The sequence below is a fragment of the Apium graveolens genome, chromosome 2 (assembly GCF_009905375.1).
Source record: "Apium graveolens cultivar Ventura chromosome 2, ASM990537v1, whole genome shotgun sequence".
NCBI classification, from domain to species: Eukaryota; Viridiplantae; Streptophyta; class Magnoliopsida; order Apiales; family Apiaceae; genus Apium; species Apium graveolens.
Genome location: NC_133648.1, coordinates 103208602 through 103235060, shown reverse-complemented (window position 1 = coordinate 103235060; position 26459 = coordinate 103208602). Strand labels below are relative to the sequence as shown.

The following is a 26459-nucleotide window of genomic DNA, read 5'->3' as shown; positions in this document are numbered from 1 at the left end:
TTAAATTGCACTGTTGTCATAGATCTTTAACATAACAGTCCAAAACCGTTGTTAATAAGCTAACTTATTGTAATCTCAGACAATGGTTTTGGACTAATTTGGAAAAACAGTTGTTACAAAATATACATATAAACAACGGTTTACGGAGTCTGTTGTATAAAGGAGTCAACAGAGAAGCATCATACAACGGTTTTACAATTTTGACAGAATAACTGTCGTCTGTTTACAAGAAATCATGGCACCACCTGATTGGTGGAAAATATTTCACTTGGATCGCTGAGTTGGCGAAATGAGAGTCGTTGATTGATTTTACTTGGATTGCTTAGTTGGAAGAATGAGAACCGTCGATTGTGAGAATTTATCACACAACGGTATTTTGCAGAAACCGTTGTGTAAAATCTAAAATTCAGATTGGTTGATAATTAGCGAAATAATCTTTTAAAATGACTTTTTAGACGATCAAACCTTACGGATGTTAACATATATTGATTTTAGCCATGTAAAAAAATAATAAAAAATTTCAAAATTTATCTTGCTTGACTTTATAAGGAAAATGAGGTAAAAGTACAACTTCCTAAAACAAGATTCGTTGCCGATTAACGAAATAAATTTTTCAAATAATTTTTTGGGCGATCCAACCGTACGGATCTTAACATATATTGATTTTAGCCACGTAAAAAAATAAAAATAAAATAAAATTTATCTTGCTTGAGTTTTTAAGGAAAATGAGGTTAAAGTACAATTCTCTAAAACAAGATTCGTTGTTGATTAATGAAATAATTTTTGAAATAATTTTTTGGACGATCTAACCGTACGGATGTTAAAATATATTAATTTTAGCCATGTAAAAAAATTTAAAAAATTTTAAAATTTATCTTGCTTGACTTTATAAGAAAAATAAGGTAAAAGTACAACTCCGTGAAATAAGATTCATTGCTGATTAAGGACATATTTTTTCAAAATATTTTTTGGACGATCCAACCATACGGATGTTAAAATATATTTATTTTAGCCATGTAAAAAAATAATAAAAAATTTCAAAATTTATCTTCCTTGAGTTTTAAAGGAAAATGAGGTAAAAGTACAACTCCCTAAAACAAGATTCGTTGCCGATTAACGAAATAATTTTTTGAAATGATTTTTTCGACGATCAAACCATACGGATGTTAACATATATTGATTTTAGCCATGTAAAAAAATAATAAAAAATTTTAAATTTATCTTGTTTGTGTTTTTAAGGAAAATGAGGTAAAAGTACTACTCCCTAAAACAAGATTCGATGCCGATTAATGAAATAAATTTTTTGAATGATTTTTTGGATGATCCAACCGTACGGATGTTAAAATATATTGATTTTAGCCATGTAAAAAAATAATAAAAAATTTCAAAATTTATCTTCCTTGAGTTTTAAAGGAAATTGAGGTAAAAGTACAACTCCCTAAAACAAGATTCGTTGCCGATTAACGAAATAATTTTTTGAAATGATTTTTTCGACGATCAAACCGTACGGATGTTAACATATATTGATTTTAGCCATGTAAAAAAATAATAAAAATAAAATTTATCTTGTTTGTGTTTTTAAGGAAAATGAGGTAAAAGTACTACTCCCTAAATCAAGATTCGATGTCGATTAACGAAATAAATTTTTTGAATGATTTTTTGGACGATCCAACCGTACGGATGTTATAATATATTGATTTTAGCCATGTAAAAAAATAATAAAAAATTTCAAAATTTATCTTCCTTGAGTTTTAAAGGAAAATGAGGTAAAAGTACAACTCCCTAAAATAAGATTCGTTGCCGATTAACGAAATAATTTTTTGAAATGATTTTTTCGACGATCAAACCGTACGGATGTTAACATATATTGATTTTAGCCATGTAAAAAAATAAAAAAAAAATTTAAAATTTATCTTGTTTGTGTTTTTAAGGAAAATGAGGTAAAAGTACTACTCCCTAAAACAAGATTCGATGCCGATTAACGAAATAATTTTTTTGAATGATTTTTTGGACGATCCAACCGTACGGATATTAAAATATATTGATTTTAGCCATGTAAAAAAATAATAAAAAATTTCAAAATTTATCTTTCTTAAGTTTTAAAGGAAAATGAGGGAAAAATACAACTCCCTAAAACAAGATTCGTTGCCGATTAACGAAATAATTTTTTGAAATGATTTTTTCGACGATCAAACCGTACGGATGTTAACATGTATTGATTTTAGCCATGTAAAAAAATAATAAAAAAATTTAAAATTTATCTTGTTTGTATTTTTAAGGAAAATGAGGTAAAAGTACTACTCCCTAAAACAAGATTCGATGCCGATTAACGAAATAATTTTTTTGAATGATTTTTTGGACGATCCAACCGTACGGATGTTAAAATATATTGATTTTAGCCATGTAAAAAAATAATAAATAATTTCAAAATTTATCTTCCTTGAGTTTTAAAGGAAAATGAGGTAAAAGTACAACTTCCTAAAACAAGATTCGTTGCCGATTAACAAAATAAATTTTTCAAATGATTTTTTGGGCGATCCAACCTTACAGATCTTAACATATATTGATTTTAGCCACGTAGAAAAATAAATAAATAAAATTTATCTTGCTTGAGTTTTTAAGGAAAATGAGGTAAAAGTACAACTCCCTAAAACAAGATTCGTTGCTGATTATCGAAATAATTTTTGAAATGGTTTTTTGGACGATCCAAATGTTAAAATATATTTATTTTAGCCATGTAAAAAAATAATAAAAAATTTCAAAATTTATCTTCCTTGAGTTTTAAAGGAAAATTTATCCAACCGTACGGATGTTAAGATATATCAATTTTAGTCATATGAAAAAATTATTAAAAAATGAAAAATGATTTTTTCATTTTTCACACCATTTTTGGTTTTCCCCCTTTAATTTTCATTTCCCCCTTCCTTCTAATTTTCATTCCCCCCCTTACCTCCCCCTTCCCCTTTCTTTAGATCTGACCCCTCTTCTTCTCCTCTTTCTACTCTTCCATGTCTCTCCCACGACTTTTCTCTCTGTCCTCTCTCTACATGGTTTTGCCGTGGATTAAGTGTGTATTATGATGGGTTTAGATTTTTGAGTTTTCAAACCCTAACCATCTCCCTCTACAATGTTGAAGATATAATTGGAATGACAATTTTGACGAGACCAAAGATGAGAGTATCGATAGTGCTTGGAAGGTGAGGCAATTTGCATTGATATTTACTAGTAGGCTTACCCCTCTTCCTCTTCTGCTCAGACATGGCCAATCTTTTTACTCCTCCACAAAATCCAATCTTCATCGCCGGTCATTCAAGATACTCTTCAGTTTCCTATCCAGGTTCATATTTTATGTTAATTATTGGATTTTTGATGTACCCTTTTGAATTCTTGATAAATCTTGCTGACCCCTATTTGTGATTTGTGTGATTTCAGAAAGTTAGTTGTGGTATTAGAGGAATTGGTATTGGCCATACAGTAAACATTGAATTTTGTTCTTCTTGTTCTTGCTGGTTAAATGGAAATTACTAATTTTAGCTGATTTTGCAGGTAATTTGGGCTTTAAAATGGGCATCTGAATGAATTGGTAAATATATATGCTTTATTTGGAGTTTTGTTCTGATTATTTATGGGTTTTTGTTTAACTAATTGGAGATTTTTAAAATTGATGGTCCTCTATTTTACACAAAAAACTCCTCTGTCTAAATTCCATAGTGTTCTTCAGCCATAATTTTGAGTGAATGACACTTATATATGTGTGTTAATTTTGTGGTTGTTAAACACAGGGAATGTGCTAAAGAACCGGTTAGGTTCCACTCAGGTGCAGCAGAGAATAAGCTGAAATCTCATATACAAGAAGTACTCAAATGCTGAGGGAGGAGCTGTTTCTCTTCTTCCACGGGCCACAGGTAGTAATAGATCAAATTAATTTATGACTTCCAGATGAAATTGGAGAGGGACACGTTTTCTGGATATTACAGATAATTCAATGGTACAACTTCATACTTTGAGTCCGACATATACTGTGATGATTATTTTCTGTGTGACCTTAATTTCCTTCTCCATTTCCAAGCTGAATAACTTGAAAATATGAAACATTTCAAATTGATCAGCTTCATACTTCTGCTAGTTTTTTTAAGAATACTAGCATATACTATTTGTGACTCTTACCTATTTTTCATACTTTCTTAATTCTTTTTCCACAAGTATTTTCGTTTGTAATCTAATATTTTCAGAGAAGCAAGCATGTTATTAACTTGATTGCAAATGATTCAGCAAAAACAATTTTCTTGTTATGAACGGCTTTTAGTATCTAGATTTCCTTGTCAGGCCACATAATTGAATTATATAGTAGATATATCTACACAGGTTTTGTAGATTGTATCTAGATAATGGACATATGTATGTTATTTTGCAAAAGTTGTTCTGCCTATGCTACATATACTAGGAATGTTATGTTTTTTTTAAAACCGACTGGATTCAGAACCGCCTTGTGCAGATCTAGGGTTGTGGTCTTGAAGCAGTTATCTTTATTAGTTTTGTTCTTTTAATGCATTATACATAACTGCACTTCATTTTAATACTAAAGATGTATAATGTTTATGATCCAGTGGCTTGAATCAGAAATGCTGCGGCTCACTCATCTTCATGATAGAGCAAGTGATTTAGGCAATAAGAAAAAATATCCTTTGCTGTTAATTTTATGTTTCGTTCTCTCTGGGTTTTTCTTCTTCTTTGAACATTGTAAACAATCATTATAGATAAGTTATATACACATGCTTATGGCAACACAGGTGATTTACCTTGTGATATAGTAGTATTTAATTCTTACTTCTGAAGATAATGATAGTGAAATTGACAGTAATAAACAAGGTTTGCTTCTCACCTATCTGTCTATAATATAAACACTATTATTCAATAATCTTTTTATAATTACAAAAAAGTCTTTTGTTTGTTCAGAAATGTGTATGAGGGATAAAGGCTCTGGCTTTAGCAGGAGAGGAAGGGAGCCAATATCTCCAGGAAGTAATGATGTAAATGATTCCTGGAGTGGTGACAGGAATATACTAGTAAGAATGGAGAAATTGATACTAATTTACTAGACTAATATATGTATGCTCTGTTTATATTATAAAGAATTAGCATTTTATCAATGATCATCAACAATAGGTATTGTCAAAGGTGGGTTCTACTTTAGGGATAGTAGAATATGGCGTTGAGTGCCGTATTTACCTTCATATGTACCTTTTCGGCAGGTAATTGCTCTGTGAACTCGTGTTATGCTTTTCTTGCATTGAGTACATGAGATTTTACATTCAATATATGTTTATGAAGCTAGCCTTCCTGAAGATGAGTGTCATTATGCGATTTATGACTATGATTTTGTGACCGTAGAGAATTGGCAGAAGAGCAGAATTTTCTTCATTGAATGGTAAGTACAAAATGCAAGGTCTTAAATTTGCTTTATTTGCATTCCATTTCGTTAAGTTCATTTATTTATGATCTGTATATGGTTGTAAAGGTGTCCAAGGTAAGGAGCAAAGTGATTTACGCAAGCTATAAAGACAGATTTAAGAGGGAATTCGACGGCATCCAGCTTGACTTGCCAGCCACTGATCCAACAGAAATGGGACTTGATGTTTTCAATAGCCAAGCTGATTAAAATGTGTACATTAATGAGCATTAGTAGAAATAGATTTTAAGTTATAATTGTAATTGTTGTAGAGAACCATTGTATTGTAAATTTAATTTCAATTGTGAAATAATAATTGAATTATTATAATACCATTTTATTTGAAAACTGGTTTAATTTAAATAATGAGATTAATTTTATAAACAGTTGTGTGAAAGCCACATTAAAAATGATAAAAACCGTTGTATGTCTCAGTGCACATAGTTTTTTTTAAAAACTGTTGTCTTTTCATATTATTTGTAATGGTTTAAATCTTTTACACCATTGCGTAAAGCTGTTGTGAGCATAGCTAAAACACAATACCCAAAAAATAAAAAACCGTTGCGTAAAGTATCTCATACATTTATTTCTTAATAAAAACCATTGTGTAACTAGATGAAATAAATACATAAACTGTTGTAGGAGTCAATTCTCATAACACTATTTTTAACTATTGTGCCTGTAAATTGTTACAACGGCTAAAAAACTGTTGTTTGTAGAATATTATAAAGGGTCATATGCGTTGTGTGAATAAAAAGAAACAATGGTTTTATATTCGGTTGTGTGATGTATTTGTTACAATGGTGCGTAACCATTGTATGAGTGCCAAACACACCGCCCCCGGATAGACAACGAAAAATTCATCTTTTAGACAACGGTGGAAAATCATTGTCTGATTCAATATTTCTTGTAGTGATAACTCAGAACTAAAATAATTTAATTCAATGAATTATTTTAGACAAATGCTTTTAGCAATTTATTCTGATTTCAATTTGATTCAATTCAAATAAATTAGAATTATTTCAGTCCTTTTTGGACAAACTGGGCATTTATCAGAGTTCTATAAGTATTTTACTTTTTCTATAAATACCCAGACTTCCCGATTCAATTTGAACTTGGAAATTTTCAAAATTCTAAGTAAACTGAATATTTATTACTTCATATCTTCAGTATATGAACTTAATAAATAACAGATCAAAAGAAGCAAAAAGTATGAAAAACTGAACAAATTTAATTCATAAATTTTGTTCATAAAAATACTTTTGACATACTTTGTCTCTAATTTCTCTGACTTATTGACACATTTACATGCTTATATGATTTCTTGTTTACGTGAAAATAAGTTAGTCCAATGTTAGTAGACTAGTACATTATTTGTGTTGTTTTGAGTATGCTGATAGTGGTAAATTTATTTGACTGATTGCTGATAGGATGAGTTACTTTTTGTGTAGGGAGTACGTGCTTATTTGCATGGGGAATAGTCACTCTTTAAACTAAACTAATTTTCTTGAGTACTTGCATGGGGAATAGTAACTAGTCATTTCTAACTGTCAAATATGCTTATGTGATTATTACTCTTATTACCCGGGCAACTCAAGAGTCTATTGGTTTCTATCTTTACTACCTCTATAAATTAAAGCGCTTCATTCTTTATCATTCATCACTCTCCTATTCTCAATAAACATCTACTTTCAAACTTACCTTTTGTTCATCTCTCTCTCTCACTCAAATGGATGCCCCAGTCTTTTACAGACTTATTCATGGAGCTTACCAACCGGTCCATCATTTAGATGATGACCTAGTTTATTTTGATCCTATCGGACTTCGTGTCCGTCTCAAGGGGGTTGTTTACAGCCCCTTTGATATTCCACTTGAGGTCTTTTACGAACTCTCGTGGAATGATCAAATCAGCATTCTTTTCTTTGAGATGGAGGTCTCTTTCGAGAAGGAGAGACGTGCAAGGGTGGCTGAGCAGCAACGCATTGCTACTTTGAAGTTGCAGGAGAGGATCATCTCTCTTGCACACTCCATGTCCAGAACTTACCAGCGCAGTGCAAGGAGGTTGGAGGCCGAGAAGAAGGAGTCTGAATTAGAGTAGTTAGGATTAGGATTTACTTGTTAAATATATGTCTTAATGTACTATGTTTCCAGTTTTAATGAAAGTTCTAATTCTTGTCTTGCAATCTCTTGTTTGTGTAATAATTACTATATGCTTATATCTATATTAAAATTTTGTCTTCTCTGCAATAATGCTTGCAACTAAAATATTTTACAATGTATTTGTCTAATGAAACTCCAAAAAGATACATTTGTTCAATGCATTACAGGTCTAATACAAGACATCAATAGGGAATTCAAATAATCAATTCACATGTATTAGTGCTAAAACTGTAGCTAAAACATTTCAAAACCAAACTGCGGTTTACCCAGGCACAGCAACACAAACATAAACTCAAACACAATCCCACTCAGGTGACTCTCAAAAGCCACATGTTTTACAAAAGGACGGCAATTTCATGATGTTCTTCAGATTGTTCTATTGTTTGAGAAAAGAATCCACCAAACATGAAAATTTATCAGTTTACTGAATATTTCATGAGTATTCCTTATGCACCTTCATGTGCAAAACAGTCTTCACATACTGAAAGGTTTGAGGGTAGTACTCCTGAGGGGGAGCTATCTAAATCCTCTCCAATTCAATTGGAGGTTCCTCAGGAAGGAACAACTCCCCTCATAACTCTAGAAGAAGCTGTCTTACCAGTCAAAGCTAGAAGAACAATTGCATATGACAATGTCATAAGAAGGGCAATATTAGCACATTCAAGTGCCAGTGTGTTGCAAGACACACAAGGGTTTGAGGCTGGTGCTCATGGCAGTAACCCGGTCAAATCCCCTCCAATTCAATTGGAGGTTCCTATTACAAATGGAGGACAACACACTGTCATAACCACAGAGCAATCTGTGAGTCAAACTGTGACCCCAGTCATAGATGCTTATGCACTCATTTTTCTGGTGAAATGAGTATGATTAGCCCTATATGGTCTTCCTCTAATCATATGATCACAGATTAACTCTTCTCAGCCACCTCTTATTTCGGTAGGTCAAACAACATTTGAGCCTTTCATGTGAGGATAAGAAAAAAAATTGAGTGAAAAACAAAGAATAAGAGAGGCAGGATCCTTCCTGGCAAAAGGAGAGGTAGATGAGTGTATGGATTTAGTAATCCTTGTGAGGGAACTCTGACTCTCAAAAGTCATGAGACTAGTGCAGTGAGAATTGGTGAGACTACTTATTCAAAAGAACAGAGAGCTTAGGACTTTTATCACTAACAGACTTTTTCTGCAGATCTAAGTGAAACTTCTATTCTATTTGATAAACTCATCACCATGAATCTCAATGAAGCTTGAAGCTGTAGACAGTGTTCCAAATGGATAATGACAGCAGTTTGAATAATGTGCATTTAGCTGGATCTTTCTTCCTGGAGATAATGTCAAAAAGGGGGAGAATATATATCTAAATTCCAAAACAGCTAATGGATGTTGAATAAATCTAAATGCAACTCAACAAAAGAAGACCTGATGGGAAGATTGGTTTTGGTTTCTGCATTTAGTTAAAGTTTTGACATCATCAATCAGAACTTGTGCATAATTTCATAATGAACAAGTTGGGGGAGATTGTAATATATAATAGATGATGTCAAAGATTACTGGAGCTAACAATGTCATTAATCTTCAATGATCTGATGTCAAAGATTACTGGAGCTAACAATGTCATTAATCTTCAATGATCTGATGTCAAAGATTACTGGAGCTAATAATGTCATTAATTTTCAATGATCTGATGTCAAAGATTACTGATGCTGACAATGTCATTAGCAATCAGTTAAGCTTGGGGCCAACCCTAAGTAAGTTGTATTATAACCTTAATCTGTAATTTATACTTGTAATACTTAATCTCTGTAAAATGTAAATGGAGCAGACTGGAGCATTTTTCCCTAAACAGTGTCAAGCCTAAGAATTCTATCTGGAAGAAGATCAAGAAGATCATGCCTCAGAAGAATTATGAAGAAGCTTGGAGTTGAATAATTTTGTTTAGTGAAAAACATTCTAAGTCAAGATCTCTACAAGTCACAGAATTAGTGTTATAGAGAAGTCATTCGAGAACTCAGAAAGACCTATCGAGAACTCAGGAATTATCTATCGAGAACTCAGGAAATGCTATTGGAGATATCGATAAGTCAGATACCCCTTGGAGAACTCAGAGATATCGACAAGTACACATTCATTAGAGAACTCTGAGTTATCGATAAGCCAAAGTCCATTAGAGAAATCTGAGTTATCGATAAACCAAAATTCACTAGAGAACTCAGAGTTGTCGATAAGTCAAGTCAACAGTGAAGTTTCAGAGATATCGACAAGCCAACATGCCTATCGAGATGTCGAGTTCTCTACAGCTTAATTGGAGATCTCGAAGTGAAGAAATTTCTCTAAGTACAGAATTGCAAAATAGTTCAATATCCAAGGTTGCAAATCAACAAACAATTCACACAGCTGGATTAACAAGTCTACAAAAAGCAGCTTGAGAGATATGCAAGATCAGTGGCAAAGATTAACTGACAGAAGAAGATTAAAGTAAACACGGGATGCTAAAGATATGCTAAGCCAGAAATGGAAGATTTGCTTTTCTATAAATAGAAATGACAAGTGACAGTTTAGAAAAGCTAATAGCATGTTTATTACACACTATGTAAACCAGCAGTTAACTAAGTTATAAAGTTAACACTGGTCCTTAGTCAGAAGTAACAATCTAGATAGAAAATATCGTATTCTCTCTCAAGAAAGAAGCTAAGTTCTAAACCAAGAACTTAGAGATTTTGTAGCAAAACACTGCTTGATTTTTAATATAAAATTAAGTGAGTTTTGAAGATCTTTGTTTTACATATTTGCATTGTTATTTATGTTTAACATCTATTCTACCAAATCATTGATAACAACCAACTGCTAAAGCCAAAGTCGATTAAAAAAAATAAACATTTTAGCCAAAACACATTCACCCCCCCCCCTCTGTGTTGTATTCATGCCTAACATTAATAAAGAAGAGACTAATAGTTGTTGGCTGTTGAAAAGAAAATTAAGGGACTTTTTCTGTTTGAGCCATTATAATCTTGCTATGTAGCTATCTTTGGCTAAAGTAGACATAAATCCTTGCCAATAATACGTCCATAAATCCTTGCCAACAATATTGTGGGTTGCGCTGGAAAATTCTAGTCAAGTTTTTTTTATCCATAAAGGGGAATCTGCCTAAGGAATCAAATAAAAGATAGATGAAACTTAATCAAAAAGGAAACAAAGAACATTTTAAAGCATTTGTTTTGCTTGCCTCACCATGGCAGGATTAAGATTACCAGCAAATTATATTCGTTTAACAGGCAAGTAATAATAAAAGAACTTGTTTAAGCTCCTAGCATTTCAACCAACCGTTCTTAACAATCTTCTCCATTCTAACCTTCAAAATCTTACCGGAGTACCCTTAACAACTGTAGATACATGAGCAGGCACAAAACCTTCTATATCAGGAACTGTAGCAAGTCGTGAAAGTACGAAGTCAGCAACTTTTGCAATGTAATTTGAGTCTAGTAATATATTAGTGGCCTTTATAACTTGATGAATTATAGGAGGATCAGCTTATGTATGTAAGTACAAGATTCCCTTGGCTGAACCCAGTGCAATTCTTGTTCTCATAGCAAAACTCATTGGTTGTTTAGAAATAACTGTTACAAAACAAAAAAAAATAGTTTGTTCAGTTATTCAGTTACAAATAGTTCGTTTACAAACTCTCTTGGAGATAACACTCATTTTTTTTAAACAACACTTACTCTTCTCAGTAAAGGAAAAACAAGTAGGAAAACAGATATTCTACACAAAGGGAACCAACTTCTCTTGACTTCTCAAGAGTACTCCCGTCTCCCAACTATTGGATTTTCCTAAATCTGGACAGTTCACGGGAGAGGTTGTAATTTCAACGAGGGCAGAAATATTTCCACGCAAAGAAGTCGTAATTTTTATGGTTAGAATTATGCATGTAAAGGATTAAGCATATTATACACCATCATTTCTGCTGCAGGCATTAAAATGCTAGAAATAATAAGGTCAAACTTGATTAAAATGAGAATCTTTACTAGATAGGTGATCTCGTAGGGTGCCATTGGGCATGAACTCATAAATTAACATATGCGGACGATGACCATAATCACATTAAAAATATGAAGTTTCATGAACAAGATAAAATTTGGACATTGTTTAACTTGGAAACATATAATACATACATTGAGAAACATATGTAGAATAAACTCTTATTTTTTCTTAAAAATTAAATTTACTCACAGCCCAGGAAGCATATAAACTATTGATGATTTCTCATTTCGGAGATGAGTTGAAGTCTTTTAAGGATAGGATCACTAAAACATGTCTTTCTATGTAACGAAGTGGTTCTGAAAGGACTAATCTTTTCTGAAAGCTGAAGGCTTATATTTTTATCTGAAGTGCAGTTTGCGACCATTAACAAAGTATGCAGGAACTTTTTACATTCTTCATTGTAATAATTTTTTTCTTATAATTCATAGGTCGGCTGATTATATATTACTACTCAAATATATGCAATTCTGTAGGATCATGCTATTAGATGTAACCACCAATACTTTATTAGAACACATATTCAATTTGGGAACTCAATAGTATCTCTAAAAGTGAACAATGCACAATGCAATCAAGTTTCTTAAGGAAAAATAACACTCAATATCGAGCTGCCTTGATGAAATACTATGGTAAATTATGAAGACAATGCATGTTTCATAATGTTTAGTGAAATAGAAAAATACTTGTTCACTTTCCTCATCACAGTATCCAATTAGTGACACCTGATTCCTATGGTATAACCTAGACAACAGTTCTATTTTGTTGAGAAACTCTTTTTCACCCTGTAATGATCCCTCTTGTGCTCGTTTTATGGCCACCACTGTGCCATCAGCAAGGATACCTTTGTAGACCTTTCCATAGCCTCCTTGTCCAACTTGATTGGAACTATTAAAATTGCTTGTTGTTAATGCCATCCCCGCATATGTAAAATCTTTTACTCCGTCAATTTTTATTGAAACCCGAGACGCTGCATCACAAATATAATTTTGTTTACATAACCAGTTGTCACTTATATCTCATTTATAATATTAGCTGACTTCTAGTTTACTCTCAGTTTCAATTTATATATATATGTAGCTCCAGTACACGGACCAAAATGGAGATAAAAACAGCAAGTATAGAAACATTGTTTCATCTACATCGGTAAAATATTGTACTTACATTGTCGTTTCTTTGAAGTGAAATGCTTCTTCCTCATCTGCGACCTCAAAATAATTAGTGTCACAATATTAACAACATTATAAATAACTAGAGATCCTAAAGACTAATGATTTTAACATATAAATAAAAAGTCAAATATACAACATAAAACATATTTACTAAGCAGCCTTGTAAATATTAAGAGTACTTTCGGCCGCCTCTTTCCTCTTATCAGCAACACTATCAATATCAAGTGAATAAATCATGCATCTATATCTCTAATAAACATACAGATTTTTCAGATTTACACATAAAAAGTTAAAACACCTGGCCTACATAGACTTATTCTTTCTAACTTGTCAGAGCCATATGGTAGCTTCACGAAACCATATGGAAGAGAGTTCCCTGCAACAATCGAGAGACAAAGTGAAATATAAAAAAAAAGCGAGGGAGAAAGAAGGTAAGAGAGGGGGTAACCTTTCAAGCTCTAAAGCTGCTATCAAGGACTAAGCTTACCAATTTGAAGCTGGATTTGATGCTTAATTAGGTCAAATTTCAGTGTCGTTTTTGTAGTTTTAAATTAGGGTTTGTAAGAGGGAGTGGTGAGAAAGGAGAGAACGATGAGAGAGGAGGGTTTTTGTACTAGTTCTAAATTAGGGTTTATAAAAAGGACTGGCGAGAAAGGAGAGAAAGATCATAGAGATGAGGGAGAGAGTCGGAGGGTTTGAGATGAAGTTGAGGTTTGAGAGAGAGTTGCCATCTTGAGAGAGTGAGAGAGAATCGGGGGGTGTGAGCAAAGAGGGGATATAGTTTCGGACAGAGGGAAAAAAATGTATAAAGGGGGGAAATAATTTTTTCTGTAAAAAGGGGGGAAATTTTGGCACTAAAACGGGGGAAAATGATAAGTTAATTTAATTTTTTTTTAAATTGGTCATAGACATCCGTTTGTAAAACTGACCGATGTCAAAGTTAAAAACATATATTTGGCAATTTTTATTTTCAAAAATAGACAACAGCTAGTATAAGAAACTGATGTCAACATTCTTATTCAACATCGCTTAATTAAATACCGATGTTAAAAAAACTTTTAACATCGGGTGCATTACGTGCCGAAGTCTAAACATCGATGTCGTATGTACTATTTCTAGTAGTGAATATCCAAGATAAATAATCAACAAATAATCCAATAGCTGGATTGACAAGTCTACAAAAAGCAGTTTGAAGAATGTGCAAGATCAATGGTAAAGATTAACCGACAAAAGATGATTAAAGTGAACACGGGATGCTAAAGATATGCTAAGCCAGAAATGGAAGATATGCTTTTCTTTAAATAGAAATGACAAGTGACAGTTTAGAAAAGCTAATAGCATGTCTTATTACACACTGTGTAGACTAGCAGTTAACTGAGTTATAAAGTTAACACTGGTCCTTAGTGAGTCGTAAAAATTCAGATAGAAAACTTGTAACCTCTCAAGAAGAAGCAAAGCTCTTTAACATCAAAGAGCCTACAAATTTTATAGCAAAACATTCTTAATTTTAATACAAAATTAAGTGATTTTTGAAAAGATCTGTGTTCCTTATTCTTGCATGTTTAAATTCCTGCAGTAACACATTTCTACAAGATTAAATTTACTTTGTTCAACCAAGCCAAAAACATTCAAGAAAAGCCTAAAAATAGTAAAACATATTCAACCCCCCTCTGTGTGTTATTCATTTCCTAACAAGTGGTATTAGAGCAAAATCTGAAAGTGAACAGATTCAAGATCTTGGAAGAATGAATACACAAAAAAATCAGTAGCATCAAAATTCCTACATTTGACAAAGCTAACTACACGCTTTGGAAAAAGAAAATGATGCTGTTTATCAGGATGGAAAATCCACTCTACATTCAGATCCTCAAGAATGGACCCTTCATTCCTATGGTTAGAATTGAGAAATCTACAGATGGAGACATGGTCATCCCAGCTCATTTTGCTCCAAAAAATCATTATGAGTATTATGACCCTGAAAAGGAGAAAGTCTCCCTAGATAGTAGCTTGCAATTTATATTAATTGAGTCACTTGACAATGTGATGTACAACAACATTGTCAACTGTGACACTGCCAAGCAAATATGGGAAAAGATTGAGATACTCTGTGAAGGAACTGAAGAAGTTAGGTCAAACCAAAGAAGAATACTGATTTCACAATATGAGGTTTTTATGGCAAAGCCAAAGGAAATTATTACTGATGTGTTTGAAAGATTTAATAAGCTGATAAATGATTTGCAGCTTCATGATAAATATTATAAAGCTGAAGAAGTGAATCTGAAGTTCTTGCTTACTCTCCCTGATCATTTGGAACAGAAAATCTCAGCAATCAGGGAAGGAAGAGACTTAAGTAGGATAACACTGGAAGTTCTATATGGAATTGTCAAAACATATGAACTTGAAATGATTCAGAGAAAATCATTGAGATCTGACCAAGGACATGTTGTAGATGGTTCAAGTGCTTTAATTGTCAATGAAAGCCAAACATCGACTGATAAGTCAAGATCTCAAATACCAGTTGCCTCAACAAGTGAGCAAAGAATAAATAATTTATAGGAACAAGTCATTCTGGGATTAGAAAAAGATGAGTTCTACACTCTTGAAGAACTGGATGAGCTAGATCAGTCAATGGCCTATTTGGCTAGAAAATTCTCTAATCTTAGAGTAAAGAAGCCAAGATACTTCAGTAGTATAGGACAGACTTTCAATAAAGACAGCAGCTGGAAAAAAAAAGGGAAGTACAATTCTGATAGAAAAAATGGCTACAAAACTGGATATGTTGACAGATCTAATATAAGATGCTTCAATTGTGATGAACAAGGCCACTTTGCTAAAGAATGCAGGAAACCCAAGAAAGCAAATAAAGACAAGGCTTATCTTGAACTTGAAGCAAAGTATGAAGCTCTTCTAAGGAAACAGCAAAGTAAAGTTTATATTGCAGAGGGTAAAAGCTGGGATGACTCTGAGAATGATAAAGATGAAGAATTTGATAATTATGCACTTATGGCCCTGGAGCAAGGAGAATCATCATCATCTAAATCACAGACACCAACTCTTACCACTATTGATTTAAATATGAATCAATATAAGGAAACTGTTGAAAAGATGAGCACAGAAATGTTTCATATTCACACAAGTATGGTTGCTGCTAATGAAGAAGTTAGCAGATTAACAAAGCTAAATGAGAAGCTTGAAAGTGAGAAGTAAGAAACTGAATTGTTGTTGGTGGAGCTTGAATCTTTAAAATAAGAAAATGCTTATCTAAAGAACAAGCTCAAGTGTGCAAATAAAATTGAAGCAGTGCTAAGGGAGAAGCTTGAAAAGAATGAAGTGAAGATGAAATATTTCAGAAATGCATCTGAACTGGTCGGACAGTATCATGAGAAGAATAAGCCATGTGCAAACATTGTTATTGGCCTTGACTATGATACCATGAATGACAAAAAGAAGACTGTAGGTGACAAAGGGAAAGCAAAGAAACCTGAGAATGCTCCAACCTTTTTGAAAGAGGTTAATGCACCTATATTCAAAGCATGTGAAGTCCAGTGAAGAAGAATTGATTATCAAGCAAGAAATTGTTGATGAAGGTAAAGAGAAAAAAACTGAAGAATCAGTTCAGTCTTCCAATACTGAAGAGAAGCTCATGAACAAACAAAGTCCCAAGAATTCTGTTAAAGAAACCAAAACTAAAGATGCAAGAAAGAAAAAAAAAATAGAAATGGGAAAATCGGGATAAACAAAAGAAATAATTTTGCTTATGTTGCAAATGCTCCTAGAAAGAAGTGTGAAAAATGTGGCTCTGTAAATCATCTAACTCACCTTTGTAAAAAGGTTATTAGCAGCCAACTGAAGGAACCTGCAAATACAATGAAACAGATTCAAATGATCCATATTCATTCTGTGACAAGTTTGACTGCATTCCTTGCAACTTGAAAGTAATGAAGAGTTGCCACAAACTGAGACTAGGCCTTAAAGAAACCAAAATTAAGTCTATATCAGAAAGGAAAAATGCACAACAATCATTGAACTCTATTTTATCTGAAACAACTCACTCTACTTCTGCCAAATCAGTTAACAAGAAGAAAGTACTCAACACTACTTGGGTCACTAAACATAACTAAATCTCATTGTGTGTAGGGCAAAGTGAAGAAAGTCATATGGATCATTGACAGTGGATGTTCCAGACATATGACAGGTGATAAGGCCCTGCTATCACAGTTTGAGGAGAAAGCTGGCCCATTGGTGACCTTTGGAGACAACAGCAAAGGATTTACAATGGGATATGATAAGATTATTTATGAAAATGTTGTCATTGATGATGTAGCACTAGTAGCTGGTCTTAAAGTGAATTTTCTCAGTGTTAGCCAATTTGCAGATAAAGACTTTGAAGTTCTATTCAACAAAGAATAATGCACCTTTACCAACAAGAAAACTGGTGAAGTTGCTCTGAAAGGAGCAAGGAAAGGAAGCTTGTTTGTTGCAGACTTGGACTCAACAGATAAGGATGGTATTTGCTGCTTCTACACCAAGGCATCAGAAGAACAAAGTAAGTTATGGCATAAGAAGCTGTCTCACATGAATTTTAAGGCAATTAACACCTTAGTCAAAAAGGAGTTAGTAAGAGACATGCCCAAACTGGAATTTGCTCAAGTTGAAGTTTGTGAAGCTTGTCAGAAAGGAAAAATGAAAAGATCTAGTCACAAGTCAAAAACTGTGAATTCTATAAGTGCACCCTTGCTGTAATAACCCCAATTTTTGGAATTTTTGAAACCCTTATGAATAGTGTTTTGCTGATTATGCTGAATAAGAAAACTTTTCATGCCACACTATGTAGGTGTTCTTTTATTGATCTTCTGGGATATTATTAGTACTCTATGTGGTATATAAGTGTATGTAAAGATCGTCAGAATCCAAATCCGAACACTTTGATTTTTTCCCGAAAATCCACCAGATATCGAAAGAATTGAGTATAAGGTAACAGGATAAAAACGATTTAAATTCAAGAATTTTAATAGAGGATCATAAAAGGAATATAATGTATTGAGAAAGGTTAAGGGAACCTAAGTAATAAGATCCCGGGTATGATCCCTCAAACGATAAACGAAAACGAAAATGAAAGTTAAGTGAACCGTATAACAGATCAGCGGTCATTAGCCAAATAATTAAAAGCTAATCAAAGAGATTAGTGGGGATGATGTCATCAAACCAATGAAAAGAGGACAAAGGAGGGAGGGTGACATCACATGGTGACATAAGCATGACCAAGCAAGTGTGTTGTTGGTTGAATTAGAACCACACAAAAATTACCATGGTAAAAAGGTAACAAAACAAATCAAAAGGTCAACCAACCAAGCCAACACTTCATTTTCACCAAAAACACAAATTTTTTTCACCATTCTTCATCTTTGCTCACGGCTTTTCTTCTTTTCCAAAGAAAGAAAAATCAAAAACCTAGTTCCAAGCTTTGTTAAATTGCAAGGTATTTATCTAAGACTCCTTATGCATAGTTATGGATATCCTATAAGTTTGAGATCCTAAATCCTTCACAATCTCTTCCTAAAAATCATGGAAGAATATGGTGAATAGTGTTTTTCAAGAACTAAAATTTTTGTTCTTGAAGTTTTGTTTAGTTTAAGCTTGGATAAGGACTTTAAGGGTGATTCCAAGCCATTCTCTTGATTCTCCACTCTCCAAGGAAGGTATAACCCTCCAAACCCTAACTTTATTTGAGTAATTAGGTTTAGTTTTGTTGATTTTAATTCATGGGAGGCTTGCTTATTGTGAATGTAGAGATTAGTTAGTTTTGTGAAGTTTTGGAGTAGTAATTCTTGGATTGTTGATTAATGAACTTAAGTGTAGTTAAATTCAAGTTTAAGAATAAGTATAAATTGTTAATGTTGAGTTGTTGGGGCTGTTATGATGTAGTATGGATGGAGTTTTGATTGGGTTGTGATTGTGGATTGATTGTGGGTTGAATTGGAGTATTTTAAATTTGGGTAATCGCGTAAACATAGCCGTCGTAATGTCCGATTTACTTTAGGCTGTTTTTATTCTTAACATTAGGACCCGGGAACTCACTGCTACGTTTTGACCATTGCCATGATTAGATAGTTCATGTTACGAACTTCGTTTTGATATGTAGTTCGTTTGATTCCGATGTACGGTTTAGGAGAAACGACCGTTTTAAGTAACGGCGTTTCGCGACTGAACCATTACCCCTCACCTTACTTTGAAACCTTGGTTAAGAACCTTAAATGACTAATTGGGGTATGAAACATTTATGTAAAGTGGATTAGGCAGTTGGTAAGGTACTCGCAAAAGAATCGCCTTAAAACTCGTAATTGTTAATTTATTAAAAATGGTGGAGCCGAGAGTACTCGAGCGACTTAAGAGAATCAGTAAGCGCAAAGCGAGCGTTAGAGTCTAATTTGGTTAAAGTATAGATTTACAAGTGACTTTGGTTTAATTCCAACTTACATGTTGTTTATAGGTTACCAGACTCGTCCCAAGCCATTTATAACCCCCAGTCGCTCAGGCAAGTTTTCTACCCGCTATACTGTTGTTGTGATGTATATATGTATATGCATTGTCTTGTGATAAATGCATGTTGGTTAATTAGCAAATTCTTGCGATATATTGTAGCATGTGATATGGTATATATGTATGCTTGGTTCGTAATCTTGATACATATATCTGTTGATTCAGTTGATAATACCCATGCTAGAGATAAACGGTAATTTGCATATACCCTTAGTAAAGGGGACCCCAAGGTGAACATATTTCTAAATCGGGAGTCGATGTTCCTGAGTATATTATATATATATATTTATTTATATATATATGGATATAATTTTCAAAACTATTAATCGAATAAGGTTTATTCGATAACTTTATTTTATTTAATGAATATTATTTTGAATATTCATTCAAGGACTTATGACTCCGCTTATTTTATTAAATGAATACTATTTTGAATATTCATTCGAGGACTTATGACTCCGCTTATTTTATTAAATGAATATTATTTTGAATATTCATTCGAGAACTTATGACTTCGCTTATTTATTAAATAATATTCTTTATTTTATTAAAGAATAATGTTCCGATAATCAAACTTATTTTCGATTATTCAAATAAAGATCGTACTTTCGTATAAGTATATCTTTGGTTATTTATTATTCATTTCAAGTATAAGTTTTAAAACTTTTACTTCAACTATTTTTATAAAGATTATTCTTTATGGGAATATTATTTAAATAATAATATTTAGATATTTTCTAATATATTGGGACTGATTTATTTTAATAAATCAGCAGTACTCCAAACATTCTTAAAAATGTTTTCGAGTCTTCAAAATGATTTCTAAAAGTTAGGGCGGATCCCAAAACTCATTCTTTTATATTTAAGATCCTCCTTTCGAAGGGGATTTAAATACTCGCTCAAAACCTGGGGGATCCGGATCTGTGGTGTATTTTACATTCGCAACGTGGTTGCTGTTTTGAGAAAACAATTTGATTACTTGCCCAACGTTCGGGAAGTAAGTCCATCTAATTGAGTCGGCATAAGCGACAGGCCGGGGTACGGTCTATCAAAGTGTAAGTGGCTGGGTGGCAGTCCATCAACGCGTAAGAGGCCGGGTGGCGGTCCAGCACAAGGTCCTTATGTGGCCAGGGTGATGACCGGTGGGGGATTCATTTATCTACTAGTAGAAAAGGTTACTTATTGGTATATTTGCCTGATCAGCAAGATATCGGGTTTATGTCAAGGTTTTCTCCTTTCCAAATTCATTGGATATTGCAACTCTGTTTATAATTTTCATAACAGAGGTTTTCAAAGAGTGTATGAAATGTATATATATAGGTGTATATATATATTGGGACTTAATGAAGTATCTCGTAACTTCATTATTTATAATGATATTTCAAAGATTGAATATATTCAAGTCTTTTCTTGTAGTCTCATCTATGTAATGAACTTTTGGAACTGATGATACCTTGAACGGTGGTAGTTCAAGTAGTATCCGAAAAAGATATAAGTATATTGGAGTATCTTGTAACTTCATCTTTTCAACTTATATCTGGTTAATGATTATCTTATGCATGACAAAGATTTTCACAAAAACGTTGAGACAAGGTTAGATATATGAGATCACCTTGCAAAGATATTTTTATACAGTTATAAACTGGAACTTTGTGTATATTATACAGGTCAGAGGATTTCAAAGATTGTGAAAAGTATATATGTATATATATACTGAATATTTTGCGACTTGGTCGCGTTAAGATATCAGCTTGGTTCATTTCTTCTTGACCAAGACTTTCATGAGTACTATGAGAATGCTCATATATTGTTAATCATTATACATATTATTTTGGTTGGCTTGTTGCTAACCCTTGCTTTCTTCTTTATCACACAACAACAGATAGAAAAGATGAACAAGACCAAGCTTCCAATTCGCAAGCGGTTAGGAAACGTTCCGCAGTTTTCTGGAAGCGTTGATGCTGCCGTAGCTGAGGTAGGAGCTACCAATAGGCTAGGCTTTCAGCTTTTGATGTACCAGATTATGTATATCTATGAATTGTAATAATGGCAAAGAAATGTAAATTTATTCAGAAACCCTTTTGAGGTGTAATGGCTTATAATTGTGGAATAAAATGACTTGTGTTATTTTTGGGTATTCATCTCTGAGACTATAACTTGCGGTGTGTGTGTTTATTGTGGGGTCACAGTACAGAGTAGTTGATTATTTATTAAGATTGGGTGTTATTAAGGGAAATGGAACTCGTGACAACCCGGATCCCCGACCCCGGATTTGGGGGTGTTACAGAAATGGTATCAGAGCCAAGCGTTATAAACCTCAGAGATGATGTGGCGTTAAGATAATAAGCTCACTAAGATAATAAGAACTCTTTCCAAGTTCATAGTCGGGCTACCTAATGTAGTACTGACGGTTAAAACCCTTATGGGAACCCTTATAAATATCGTGATAGAGGCGTAGTTCGTTATCGTATATAGTAGTGGGACTCCGAACCCTGAGGTTGAAGAGCAACAGCGCGATGATGTTTTATTACTGATTGGGGATCGGATTGTGGATCCAATGGAACACCCTAATGAGGGACCGGATGATATTCATATTAAGGATGTAGCGGTTGAGGATGTTGTCCCAGAAGGGATTGTTGTTGAGAAGGATCTCGTGGAGGATCCTAACAAGACTGAAGAGATGACCGCTGAGGAATTGATAATCATGGTTAGGGCGACTACCAGAGGTAGGATTGGCCGGTCACTGTCGGAGGTTCGTTCAAGTTTGTAAAGATAGTAGCCCCTTTAACGCGGCTTACTCGTAAGGCTGAGAAGTTTGAATGGACAGAGAAATGCGAGAAAAGCTTTTAAGAACTAAAGCAAAGGTTGGTGACGGCTCCTATGTTGGCATTGCCGGATGGAAAAAGGAGATTTTGTGAATTATAATGACGCTTCGCATAAAGAATTAGGGTGCTTCTTATACAGCACAACAAGGTAATCGCGTACACGTCAAGACAATTAAGGGAATATAAAATTCGATATCCCCACCCATGAGCTTGGGCTCGTGGCAATAGTTTTGCCCTAAATATTGGAGGCACTACTTGTATGGAGAGAAGTGCGAGATTTACACAAGCCATAAGTGCTCTAGTGCATTTTCACGCAGAAAGAGCTCAACATACGCCAGAGGAGGCGGTTAGAGCTAATAAAGAATAATGATTGGGAGATTCTTTATCATTCGGAGAAAGCCAATGTGGTGGCTGATGCCCTTAGTAAAAAGGAGAGACTCAAGATAATAATGTCTTTGGGAGAGTTTACAAGAGATTTTGAGAAAATGGAAATAGAAGTGAAGGTAATCGGAGCCGGTACCGAAAAGCTGTTTGAGATTGCAATACAGACTGAATTATTGGAAAAGAACATATTGTGCCAGAAAAAGTGATGAATGAAGGCAGAGAGCCAACAAATAGATATGAGATTAATACCGAGAAAGATGATAAGGGAATAATGAGGTATTCCTATAGAATTTGGGTTCCAAATGTTCAAGAGCTTAAGGATGAGATCTTAGATGAAAGTCATAGTTCAAGGAATAAGATTTAGGGCAAACCCTGAATGTGATAGTCAGGGAGGACGCCATCAAGATAGAAGGGACCCATAACATAATGAAGTGGAAAATGAGGATTTTAACGTATAAGATAACCCCAAGTATGGGAGAAGGATGAAACATTTCATACTAAGGAAACAGAAAGTCGAGTAAGGAAAGGAGACCCGAGACGGTACTCCTATACGGCAACTCATGGACCTGTCTAAAAAGAACTTAGACTATTATCCCCAACCACCACCTTGAGGAAACAATGCGGTAGGAAATTCTTTCGTGACCTTTAAATCGCTAAGCTCTCAGAGTTCCAAGGAACAGGTTGACCCAGTCGAGGCAAGAGCCTGGCTAAAGGAAATATAGGAATCATTTGAAATTTTAAATAATTGACGAATCACAAAAGATTGTTTTGTCACTTACCCTCCTAAGAGAGAGGCCACCCGCTGGTGAAAGGCCAAGGAAGGCATGGAGCAAGAGATTATAATAAACTGATTTAAGTTCAGTCAATTGTTTTCAGGAAAGTACTTCCCAAGGTTATGGAGATAGTGTAAAAGCTTTAGAGCCAGAACAAAGGCAGACGAGTATGATGAATTATGAATCTAAGTTGTAAAAGTTATCAAGATTCGTTCTGAGGACACGAATCCAGAATGACGGGATGTTTGAAATCAATGCTTATGTTGTGTTGGTTTATGAAATAATGATAAGAGAAAGGAAAATAAAAAAAAAGAAACTGAAGTGGAAAGGAATATGAAGGCAATAGAGTTTGAGGTATGATAAGGGAGTTGGGTATGAGGAAACCCTAAAGACTCGTAGCAATAGAAATAGAAAAGTATGTATTCGTCAGGATGAGGGTGATTCACCATGAGTTAAAATTGATGGTTGAAGGCATAAGAGATACATATATGTTGTACCCCCTTCAAGTTGGAAGGATTCGGAAAACCTTGAGATAGTTCGAAGGATAAATAATGAGACGCGGATAGACCTAGGAGACAAGAAAGTAAGAAATTAGGAAAATTGGATGAAGGAAGTGACCTTCAAGAAGGTGGAGTGTGAGACCGGTGGCTTGATACCCAGGAAGGAAGACGCCAGGAATGAGAGATATCCCAACATTGAGATGACTGTTGAGATAGACAACAAAAGTAAATACGGAATTATTAAGAAGAAGTTCACGTTGAACACGACCAATATCTTCCAGAATATCCTTGTTATCATTACCGAATCAGGCAAGAAAAGTGGATAACCGTTATTGTCTTTTGGAGGCCATATGGATTGACCTCATTTTGGATAAGGATATTATTATGAAATTAGGCATATACTATCGAGGTGGGAATGATTGAATAAAGACAGCCTCATCAGGGATATATGACTTGATTTATCCATGGAAGGATGCATGTACCTTTTTAAAGGTGGAATTAAGGATAGAACATCGGTAACTTAAAACGAATCCTAGGGGAATGCATAAAGGTTGGCATTTCACCCTTAATAGGGACAGCACGAGTTTTGACAAGTATGAATTGGAAAGGATCAAGGTAACAACAACCTTTAAAGATCAGTAAAGAAATTTTTCAGAAGTACATAGACAATGGTTCTAGTATTAGTAAATGGTATTTTGATATGCCTGTATCTAGGGAATACAGGAGGAACGATTCAAGGATAACCTTAGAGGTTTTACAAGGAGAAAGGTAATATTCAAAATTCTCAAGAATAGAAATATTGATAAAGGAAATATGACGTAATTATAAATGATGCCAAGTGGGGCACGTGTTAAACCACGAGAAAGTATGGATCGAACCAGTAAAGGTCGAAATTGTTCAGGGCAATTAGGACTTAAGATAAAAGATGTTCTAAGCATGATTGAGAGTCAGTCGTGACAGTGATTAACCTCTAAAGACTGAGGCAATAACTTATGGAAAAATGGTGATTTTTTTTACTCATCAGATTTTAAGGAAAACATCTTCACATAAGCTGTGATTGAAATGAGGTAGAAAATTTATTTGGAGGTGGTTAAAATGACATTGACTGTAAGGAAATTTTACTATCAGGAAAGGCCAAAGAGGTGGCCGACACTTTAAAGGTAAGAGGATAATTATAGGCGCTTATGCCAAAGGAATACAGTGATGATGGTTAAAGCTATGAAGGTTGTATTATGGTTTGGAAGATTGACATTCCTTCTGATGACTGTGCAATACCCAACCGTAATAGTAGTTGGTAAAGGTTTAATTCGTGTAATCACCATGAGCGGGCTATCTATCTCAGAAGATACTATCTTGAGATAAGCCAGGACCATGTTTCAAAAAGGACTAGACGAACCCTTGAGTTAAGTCTTCTATTTAAGACATACGATTAAGAATGGTATTAACCTGCTATCGTTGCTTTGACTGAAACTCTTCTGCAATTTTATCTACTTCATGTCATGAAAGTACGTCAGAGTTTGGAGTGTTCTTCATGAATTATGATTGGTGATTATGTTAACTCCTTAGAAGTATTCTATACGACATGTATGGACTCCATATGGTTAGATATTAAGATTTCATGGAAAGTGAATGACGACAGTAGGTCAGTGGTGGACCATAGTAATGCAGCAATGATTCTGCAAGTAATGAGCTGATTACAACCGTGAGAGTTGTATTGGAATGGATGTTGAGATTAAGTACCACTAATCGGGTCGTGTTGACGTATAAGTTATCGTTGATAGACTAATTAAGTCGATTATTTACCTATTGAATACTTATTCCTTCTTATGAATAGAGAGCCGTATTACTATACGAGGAAGGTTGCAGTGCAAGCATAGAATTCTAGTAACGATGATGTCTAGAATGAGATCCCAGATTCGATTTTCGATATCGAGGGAGTTTCAAAGGTGATTGTGTATAAGCTCGAGGAAGAGCATGGGTCCATAGAATGATGGACGGAATGGCAAAAATATTTAGGCATGTGAAATACGATGATATAATACTTAATGTTGATATAAATACATATATGTTTTGTTCTCCTATGACAAACCTCTATAGTTCAGAGGTAGGTTCCAAGCCAGATATTTAATGGCAGTATATTTTTTTTCATATACACAATTCTCTTCAATTCGTTCTTTTCTCTTCTTTTCATTTCATATAAGCTGAGAAGAACAACCCTTCCAGAAGGGGAGGTTTTGCCGAATGACTATCTATCTGTGTGATAGAAGCCTAGTAGGATACCATCTATTGTTTAATTGCTTGTCAAGTACTAAAGGCTGGCCACCTTCTGTACTAACTATGCAATAGAACAAGTGTTCATGATCATAGTGATCTCTCAATAAATTCTTTTACTTCTATATGAAGGACCAAGCTTTCGAAGATGGAGGCAGCTAGAAAGGAAGTGGTACCAAGTATGGTGGTATTCTGATTCTAACGCGTTAGTGATACTAAGGTTGACGCGGTTATTAAAAGGTTATAGAATACTAACGAGCAAAAGTGTAACCAGTATAGTATTATGTACGGAAGATAGTAATGACTACGAACAAGAAAAGAAGGAGTATTGAGAAGCAAAAGCTATAGTGTTAG

General features: G+C 34.0%; 1 long non-coding RNA gene across 1 annotated transcript; it reads left to right on the top strand.

Annotated features, from left to right (window-relative positions):
* Positions 1–2992: 2992 nt before the first annotated feature.
* On the top strand, positions 2993–4335 carry LOC141707704 (uncharacterized). Its single transcript, XR_012569133.1, has 3 exons — positions 2993–3337; positions 3547–3583; positions 3783–4335. It is a non-coding gene; the product is annotated as an uncharacterized LOC141707704 (long non-coding RNA).
* Positions 4336–26459: the final 22124 nt, after the last annotated feature.